We start from the raw sequence: 9,364 nt of genomic DNA on the forward strand, positions 1-9,364 counted from the left end.
ACAACTAACTCTTGAAACACCTAGAGACCTACCAACTAATCAGGGACTAGCAGCATGGATTCTGCACTCATGATCTACAGCTGATCTTTTCACCACCCATATCTGAACTCAAGCCATAGAATAATTTGTAGAAACTTATGTGGTTGCCTTCAACATTTCAAAGGCATTTGATCCTCTTTGGTACAGGGCCTACTTAGCAAATTGCCATCCTATGATGACCTGCCTTTCACACGCTCCAACTGGATCACGACCTTTTTAACTGCTTGCTTACTACATGTAATGGCCTCCTTTCACCCTCTGCAACTCGATCACCAACTTTTTAACTGCTTTCTTATTATATATCATGGTAGATAGCTTCCTCTCCTCAGATTTCTCCACCAATGCAGGAGTACCACAGGGTTTCATTCTTTCCCACTCTTATCCTCTTGCATATGACCTGCTCTCACAGACTCCCAATCCTATCCATAGCTCTGCTGATGATAGTACACTCCATTCCTCCTTTTCATTGGACAAACCTTGTAATCAATTATTAGAATCCCCAAGATCTACTACATCCATTGGCCTGAACTTTCATCTCCTAGCTATATCTCAATGGGACAAGGACAACCTTGTAGACTACAATGCCACCAAAACTTAGATCTGTCTAATCTCTCACAAGAAAGAGCTCGAATCTCTCCCCATATTGAGATTCAGTAATTTCAGTAACATCCAATAATACTGAGATATCCAAACGCAATCAGATTTCTCTTTGTGGACTGGCCTGCCACATTTCGACTATAGTTTTTGTAGCTGCTAAAAAACTTGGTGTACCTTTTTGCACAAGACAGTACTTCACATCTGCTAACTCTATACAAATTCCAAATCTGCCAAATTACAGACTATTGCTTCCATATTTGTAGTGGTGCACCAAAATCTCTAGGACTGCTTAATTATATCCAGAAGAAGACAATCTGATTAATTAATGATCCCTCTCTCACATATCCACTTCAATCTCTCTCTCACACACACAAATGTTCAATTTCTGCACTATTATTTCTCCACTCTCCTCCAAAATCATTAGAACAAGAGCCGCTGCTAACCAACACCCTTTTACAGTCCATCTTGAAACTTGCTGAACCAACTTCACTGACTCCTCTTTCATTCCATCTACTTCTGTTATTTGCAACAGTGTCCTCCACTCTGTCTTTCCCAAAGATTACAACCTTCTGCTGTTCGAGCAAAATGTGAACAGATTCTTCCTTTCTTCTAAAATTCTCTTGCCCACATACAGAATTAATGTGCTATAGGTTTGTGGCCTTTTGTATGCAGATCAGTATATTGAAAAAAAAAAAAAAAGCAGTACTAATGTACTAAAATTTATATTTTGTGGGTAAGATTCATATACGTATAAAAGAAAAAGTAATATTGATGCTAGTGCGAAAGACACAATAATATTAGTTCTCATAAATTGCACTATGATTTCTGCATTTTAGAAGCAAACTGCCAATAAAAAACTTGAGTTATATTATAAGTTGTGAGCTGCATACATTTCAGTCAAATGCATTTTTGTATGAGTATTATCAAATATCCAAGTATTGTTTCCCCCAAAAAAAACTATAAATTAAAGATGCCAAGAAATTATATTCTTGGTTTAATCCTTTATCCAAGTGTAAGCAAACAAAGTTTGCGATTTTCAGGACAGGGCAACTCGTATATAGAAGCAAATGACTTCACATCACTTGCCTTAGTCCCATAATGCAAAGCATATATCCATACGGACATGTATAATGCTCTGCATTATGGGAAGGGTCACTACTCAGACTGGTTTTGACTTTTATTGAGGGTGTCATCAGTGAGAGCCAGACCCAGAAGTGATATCAAGGTTGAAGTAATGCAGAAGTCATATTTCCATTAGCCATTTTGAAGCCCAGTCATGAAGTTACTTCATGTGCAAACTTTGTTTGCTTACACTTGGATAAAGGATTAAACTAAGAATATTTCTTGTCATCTTTAATTTATAGTATATCCAAGCAGAAAAACTTTCAACGTCTATCTCTAATCCAGAGTATTTTAGTAATAAGGTATGACATCTTTTGGCTACTTGTATATGGAAATATGACCTGCATCACATCAACCATATCACTTCTGGGTCTGGCTCCCACTGTATGCTTTTGAGCAGAAATGATCACTGCACGGAGATATGAGCAGCTCTGTTTGGGGAGAAGTCTCTGAGTGGGGCTATTGCTGAGTTCGTGGCTCTGCTTGGTGGTGGGAGATGAGCCTGCCAGTGGGAAGAGCCACTGCTGAGGGTTCTTTTTCATGGAAGGGCAGGCCTGTCACTGAGAAAAATGATCCTTCGGGTCACTTGCACTTGTGGAGTTTAGAGTGATCTATGAGATCACCTGAGTTTTTGGAGACTTCCCTCCACTTATATAGTGAAACTAGTCTCAGTAGTGACTCTTCCTATAATAAATAGCATTATACATGTCTGTAAGGATATGTGCTTTGCATTATGGGATATTAAGGCAAGTGATGTGAAGTCATTAGCCTCTATATACTGAGTGGTACTCTTAGTGACATACAAATCACACTGTAGGGGGCCTGGACCATCCCCTGTTTGATGGTACAGCAGTAAAATGGTTTTGTAGGCTGGTCACTGGTTAGTGCACTGGACTGAACTAGTTAGCAATGAATTTAAAGGCTTCCTGATCGGCTAGCATCTGCAGTCACATATTTTGCTAGCTCCTTACTGGAGGGAGAACAAATATGTGGCTGAATGGGGAACTGTATGAACAGGAGACCAAGTTCCCTCTGCGTGGACAGTATGTTTGCAAGTCTGTCACCACTCACTGCATGCCCCCACTTGCTTTTTATCTCATCTCCTCACCCAAAAAAAATGCTATTTTACTGCAGATCACAAAATTTCTCCCACAAAAAATAGTTTAAAAAATCATTTAAAAATAAATCCAACCAAAAAGCTGTAAAAAAACAAAAAAAAATCCAACCCATAAACCTCAGCCCACACAATCCACCAACACTGATTCTTACCAAAAAAAAAAAAAAGTTTCCACATCCACTTCACCAACATCAGTGGCCTAAACAGTGATATAAACATTGTGCACCACCACCTGCAGTCACCTAAATCAGAGTTACTCTTCAGAACCCCAACTGGCAACATCAACAACCACTGTTCACCTGAACTACATATTACACAGTTTTTTCCATCACAAGGACGGCACTTGTGCATTATTCAGAACTGACATACCATACCAGAGATTACAAAACCTTGAATCCTCACTGTTTGATCTGCTTTGGCTCAAAATTTTCCTACCAAATCCACCTGCCCTTTTCATATGCTCTCTCCATTAACAGCTCTGCCCTCTCAAAAGCTGAACTTTCTACAGCCAAAATACAATACAATAGTGAGGTCATCCTTCTTGGTAACTTCTTCAATGTCTACAACTTATATTGGCTTCCCTTCTCCAGTTTCACTGATCAAGCAGACAGGGGACTCGATACTGATCAATACTACCAGAATACCTGACAACTTCTCCAATTTGCCAACACATTTGACCTCTTCCTAATAAGCTCCCCCTTGCAAGTATACTATGGATGTCAATTCACCTCTTGAGAACTCAGATCACAACCTCATACAAGTCTTGCCACAGAACAACCTTCATACACCAATTCTTAGTCTCATGTCCTTTGGCACTACAAGAGTGCCAAATGGGACAACCTCTGTAATGTCTGTTTTTCCTTTCCATGGTCTGACAACTATTCTTGATCCAAACACCCCCAGACCAAATAACAGAAATCATCCTCACAGGAATGAAGGCTTTCATCTCTTATTCCACACCAAATTCTCAGCAACCATCCAAGCCATGGTTCTCAAAAAAGTGTGCCAATGCAGTCAAAGAAAAATGCTCTGCATACCATGAATGGCTGAAGACCAAAACTCCAGCTGCTCATTCTGTACATACTGCCGCTCACAACTAATCCAAATCAGACTTTGCAAGGGCCAAATGCTACAAACTCAGCTCCTGCCCACATAGCTCACTTCTTCTGGTTGGTCCTTGACCACTGGGCACAAGTTTAGCCTACCTACATTTCCACCACTCTCATCTGGATGGCACTATAGTTACCTCACCTAAAGACTAGGCTAACTTACTGGCATCACTCATCTTTTTTTGATTCCTGCATTTATGACCTGGGCAAAGTACCCCCCACAAAAAACAGCTCTCTCCATGCCATCCATAGTCTTCTGCCAAAAATAAATATGAAGCATTCTTAATGATCTGAACACAAACAAGGCATCAGGTTCAAATGTCATCCCACCTACTGTGTTAAAAAATTGTGACCCAGAACTATCACTTAATCTGTATTGTCTATTTAGAATATCCTAGTTAGTTAGCTACCCTACAACATGGAAACAGATCCACAACAAACCCATCCCAAAGAAAGGTGATAAGTCCAACAAACTACTGTCTAATTGACCTCACTTCTGTGCTCTCTAAAATCATGGAAAAGGTCATCAACCACCACCTAGAGATCTACCAGCAGCACGAATTCCACCTAATCTGCAGGTGATCTTTTGTTTTCACCACCATCTTTTGTTTGGACTCAAGCCATAGAAAAATTTGTAGAAACTAATGTTGTTGCCTCAACATTTCAAAGCCATTTGATCCCCTTTGGTAAAGGGGCCTACTCTACAAACTGCCATCCTGTGGCCTGCCTTCCACATTTGTAAATGGATTGCCAACTTTCTCATTGGTCACTTATTATATGTCATGGTGGATGGTTTTATCTCTTCAAATTTTCCCGCCAATGCAGGAGTATCTCAGGGTTCCATTCTTTCCCACCCTCTTCCTTTTGTATATAAATGACCTACTCTCATAGATGTCCAATTCTATCCATAGCTTTACTGATGACAGTACAGTACATTCCTCCTTTTCATTTGACAAACCTTGTACACCCTCTGTCCAAAAAGAAACCGAACTTTTCGAAAATAGCAGTGGCACCACCTGTTGTATTTTTTTGTTGTCGAAAGCGGCAACCTTCATTAGTGTTGTGTCAACTGCTTATGACATTTGTTTCATTAGAAGCTACATTATAGTGCCAAGAGTGACAGTGTGTTTTGACGAACGGTCGGAAAATGAGTTTCAAACAGAGAGCCGCGATTGGCTTTTGTGTTCAACTTGGTAAAAGTTTTACCGAAATGCATCAAATGCTTCAAAAACATACGGTGATGGATGCTTATCCCGTACTCAAGTTTACGAGTGGTTTAAGCGATTTCAAAGTTGGTCGTGAGATGCTTCAGGACGATGAAAAGCCGGGCCATCCAAAAACTGGACCGAGTGAAGTTAACATCCAAAAAGTGTGTGATTTCATCAAAGAAAAACCGAAATTATCCATGAAATTGATTTTTTTATGAGTTTGGACTCAAATTCCACAATTCATCTTCAAAAATTGAAGATGAATTGTGGATTCCAAAATCAACTGTGCACAACATTTGACTGAGAGTTTGGGCCTTCGTAAATTGAATTCGCGATTTGTTCCCCACAGGTTGACCAATGACTAAAAAATGTATTGAATTGAACACTGCAAGGACCTCATTAAAACCACTTGTAAGGACTCAGACTTCCTTGAAACGATCGTTTACTGGTGATGAAACGTGGTGTTTTGAGTATGAGTCCAAAACAAAGCACCAGAGTGCTAAGTGGAGACCACCAGAAGAGGGGCATCTGAAAAAGAGTCGCTTTCAGAAGTCAAAAGTAAAGAGCCAATGGTGATTTGTTTCTATGATTCCAAGGGCATTATCCAGAAAGAATTCGTTTGGCCTGGCCAAATGGTCAATGGTGAGTTTTATCTCGAAGTTTTGAAGCGATTGATAGTGAGAATTCATCGCGCATGGCATGAATATCGTGATGAAGGCAGCTGGTCACTTTTGCATGATAATGCACCATCTCATCGTGAGACAGTTTTTGAGAAAAAACCAAGTTTGTGTGTTGGATCACTTGCCGTATTCACCTGTTTTGCACCCTGTGACTTCTTTCTCTTTCCCCGACTTCATTTGCTGATGAAAGGAAAGCAATACAACACCATTGAAAATGTTCAAGCGGCAGTAACCACGACCCTCAACAGTATCCCAAAAACTGATATAAAAAACTCATTTAATGAATTAATTGACTGTGCCAAACGCTGTATTGAAGCTGAGGAAGAGTATATTGGTTGAAATAAATGATTCGAATAATTATAATTGGCCTGTGTTTTATTTTCTATCAAAAGTTCGGATTCTTTTTGGACAGAGGGTGTAGTGCTCAAGTATTAGAATGCTCAAGATCTACTACATCCAGTTACCTGAACTCTATCAGCTAGCTATATCCCAATAGGGCAAGGACAACCTTGTAGACTTCAATGCCACCAAAATTCAGATTTGTCTGATCTCTCAAAAAGAAAGAGCATGAATCTCTTCCCATACTGAGATTCAATAATTTCAGTGATTGTCAATAATATTGAGTTATTCAAACACAATCAGATTTCTCTTCTTGGACTGACCTATATCTCTGATCTTTCCTGGCACAAACACATTTCAACTTCTGCAGCAGCCAAAAAACTTGTGTACTTTTTTGAACAGGACACTGGTTCACACCTGCAAAGCTGCTAACTCTATACAAATTCCAAATCTGCCCAACCATGGAATATTGCTCAATTATTTGGAGTGATGCACCAAAATCCTCTTTAAGATTGTTTGATTATATTCAGAAGAGAGCAGTCTGGCTAATTAACGATCCCTCTCTCACACAGATATTCAGTCTGCTTTGTACCTCTTCTACAGATACTTTTATGGAGAGTGGTCTGCTGAATTGGCCACTATCATTCTTCCACTTTCCTCCAAAATCAATAGAAGAGCCACTGCTAACCAACACCCTTTTACAGTCCATCTTGAAACTTGCTGAACCAACTTCACTGATTCCTCTTTCATTCCATCTACTGTTATTTGGAACAGTGTCTTCCACTCTGTCTTTCCCAAAGATTACAACCAGATTTCTCTTCTTGGATTGACCTATATCTCTGATCTTTCCTGGCACAAACACATTTCAACTTCTGTAGCAGCCAAAAAAACTTGGTGTACTTTTTTGAACAGGACATTGGTTCACACCTGCAAAGCTGCTAACTCTATACAAATTCCAACACCTTTTACAGTCGATCTTGAAACTTGCTGAACCAACTTCACTGACTTCTCTTTCATTCCATCTACTGTTATTTAGAACAGTGTCCTCCACTCTGTCTTTCCCAAAGATTACATACAACCTTCTGCTGTTCAAGCAAAATGTGAACAGATTCCTCCTTTCTTCTTTTCATCTTGGCCACACACACGCACACACACACACATCATTAATGTGCTTATAGGTCATGTGGCCTTTCGTGTGTGGATAGAAATTAAAAAAAAGTCTTTGCAAAATCCAAAAAAATTGAGTGTATGCCTTATGTCACTGCATTACAGTTAATCTATTAATGGCTCTAAAATGACCGTTGAGGGATTAATTCCAAAGTAGGGTAATTACATGATAACAGGCACACAACTGCTCATGTTTTGATGCCTTGAAAAATTCTAAAGTGGTTTGTGTCTTGCGGTCACTTCAGCTGGTAAGAGGTTAAGACATAAGGTGATTTGTCTTTTTGTTTTGTACACTAGATGATTAGCCCCTCATTATCACTCACCCTCAGTTTCTCCTCATGCACTTTATAATCAAGCTACTCATGATGTCATACTTATGAGAATGAAATAACTTAATGAATTAATCATTGCATCCCTAAACTGTATCCTCTGCAGTCATTACTAATTTACCATTTTTTCTTGATCGCAAACACTTGAGTGGTGTTTGCAATCAAGAAAGTAATGGAACAAACATTGCCAGACAGAAAAGCCAAAGAAATGGTAGATCTCTCGGAGGAGACATTAAAGATAATTCAAGAAAAAAAGAGTTTTAAAAATTAGGAAAGAGATCACTGTGGAAATGGAACAGTGCAGAGCAAAATTCAATGAAGTGAAGAAGGTGGTTAGGAGAGACAAATCAAAATGGCTTGGGAACAGTGCAAGGATATCAATAAATTCTTTGGTAAATACAGAACAAGAGAGGTATATAAGATGATTCAGAAACATCAGCAAGAAATGGAGTCCAAAGCAGAGTGCCATAAATAATGAAAATGTTGATGAACATAGACAAAATATGACAGAGGGAGAGATGGACAAGATACTTCTCAGAGTTATATAACATATAAGCAGATGTTTAGGTCCAAACATCTGTATTATGTTTCTCCTCAGTTGAATTGATGAACTGAGGAGAAACATAATAGATGAACTGTACTGGTTATGTAAAATGACATGGGAAGAAGGCAAAACACCAAAAGAATGGACAAGATCAATTCTAATACTTATTCACAAAAAAGGAAGCAAAATGGACTGAAAAAATTACAGAATAATAACTAACAAGTCATGTGGGAAAAGTACATGATGATATTAACAGAAAGAATAAGGAAACTAATGGAAGAAAATATGCAACAGGTGCAAGCAGGATTTAGAAGAGGCCGAGTACTGTGTACCAAATATTAATGTTAAGATTAATTGTGGAGAAAGCTCTACATAAAAATAAAAATGTTTATACCTGTTTTGTTGGCTTTCATAAAGCATTTGACAGTGTATAGATCCGAAATATTATAGAGGGGACAAGAATGTGATATATCTCTTGCCAAGTAAACCCAAGAGTTTTTTCATTATGTAGCAAGAAAGAGCGAAAATGAATACAGTAGGAAGAAAACTGAACCAAAAGAAATTGTTGAGTTGGTAGGCAGGGACGCGCTACTAGTGTCCGGCACCGCTTGTGTGCAAAACTTTAGTTTTGCACACAGGCACCAGGTTTTTTTAATACTTGATGACAAAATGTCTTTTCAAAGTTGGAAAACTATTACGAAAACTGGAGAGGATGGGAATGGATATGAGGCTAGTAGGGTGGATAGAGGGATGCTGATGGACAGGCACCAGAGAGTAGCATATGGTGAAGTGGAGCCTAGGAGAATGATGGTGACTAGTGGAGTACCTTAGGGTTCTGTACTAGGTACAGAAATAAAAAAATTTGCAGATGACATAGTCATTACTGAAGATGATGACGAGGGATTAGAAAGAAGAATGTTGAAGGAAAGAGTATGGGCTGATAATGGACATCAATGAAACAAAACCAATGATATTCAGAAAAAGAGGATGAAAAGGCAAATAAAGGTCAATGGACAAGAACTGGAAAAGGTTAGGAACTTCACATATCTAAGGAGCAAAATGATGAATGATTTTTACTGTAAAAAATGAAATCAGATCTCAGATAACAAAAGC

Source organism: Typopeltis vanoorti, chromosome 2, assembly GCF_054136105.1.
Source record: "Typopeltis vanoorti isolate ZY-2024b chromosome 2, IOZ_Tvanoo_1.0, whole genome shotgun sequence".
Taxonomy (NCBI): domain Eukaryota; kingdom Metazoa; phylum Arthropoda; class Arachnida; order Uropygi; family Thelyphonidae; genus Typopeltis; species Typopeltis vanoorti.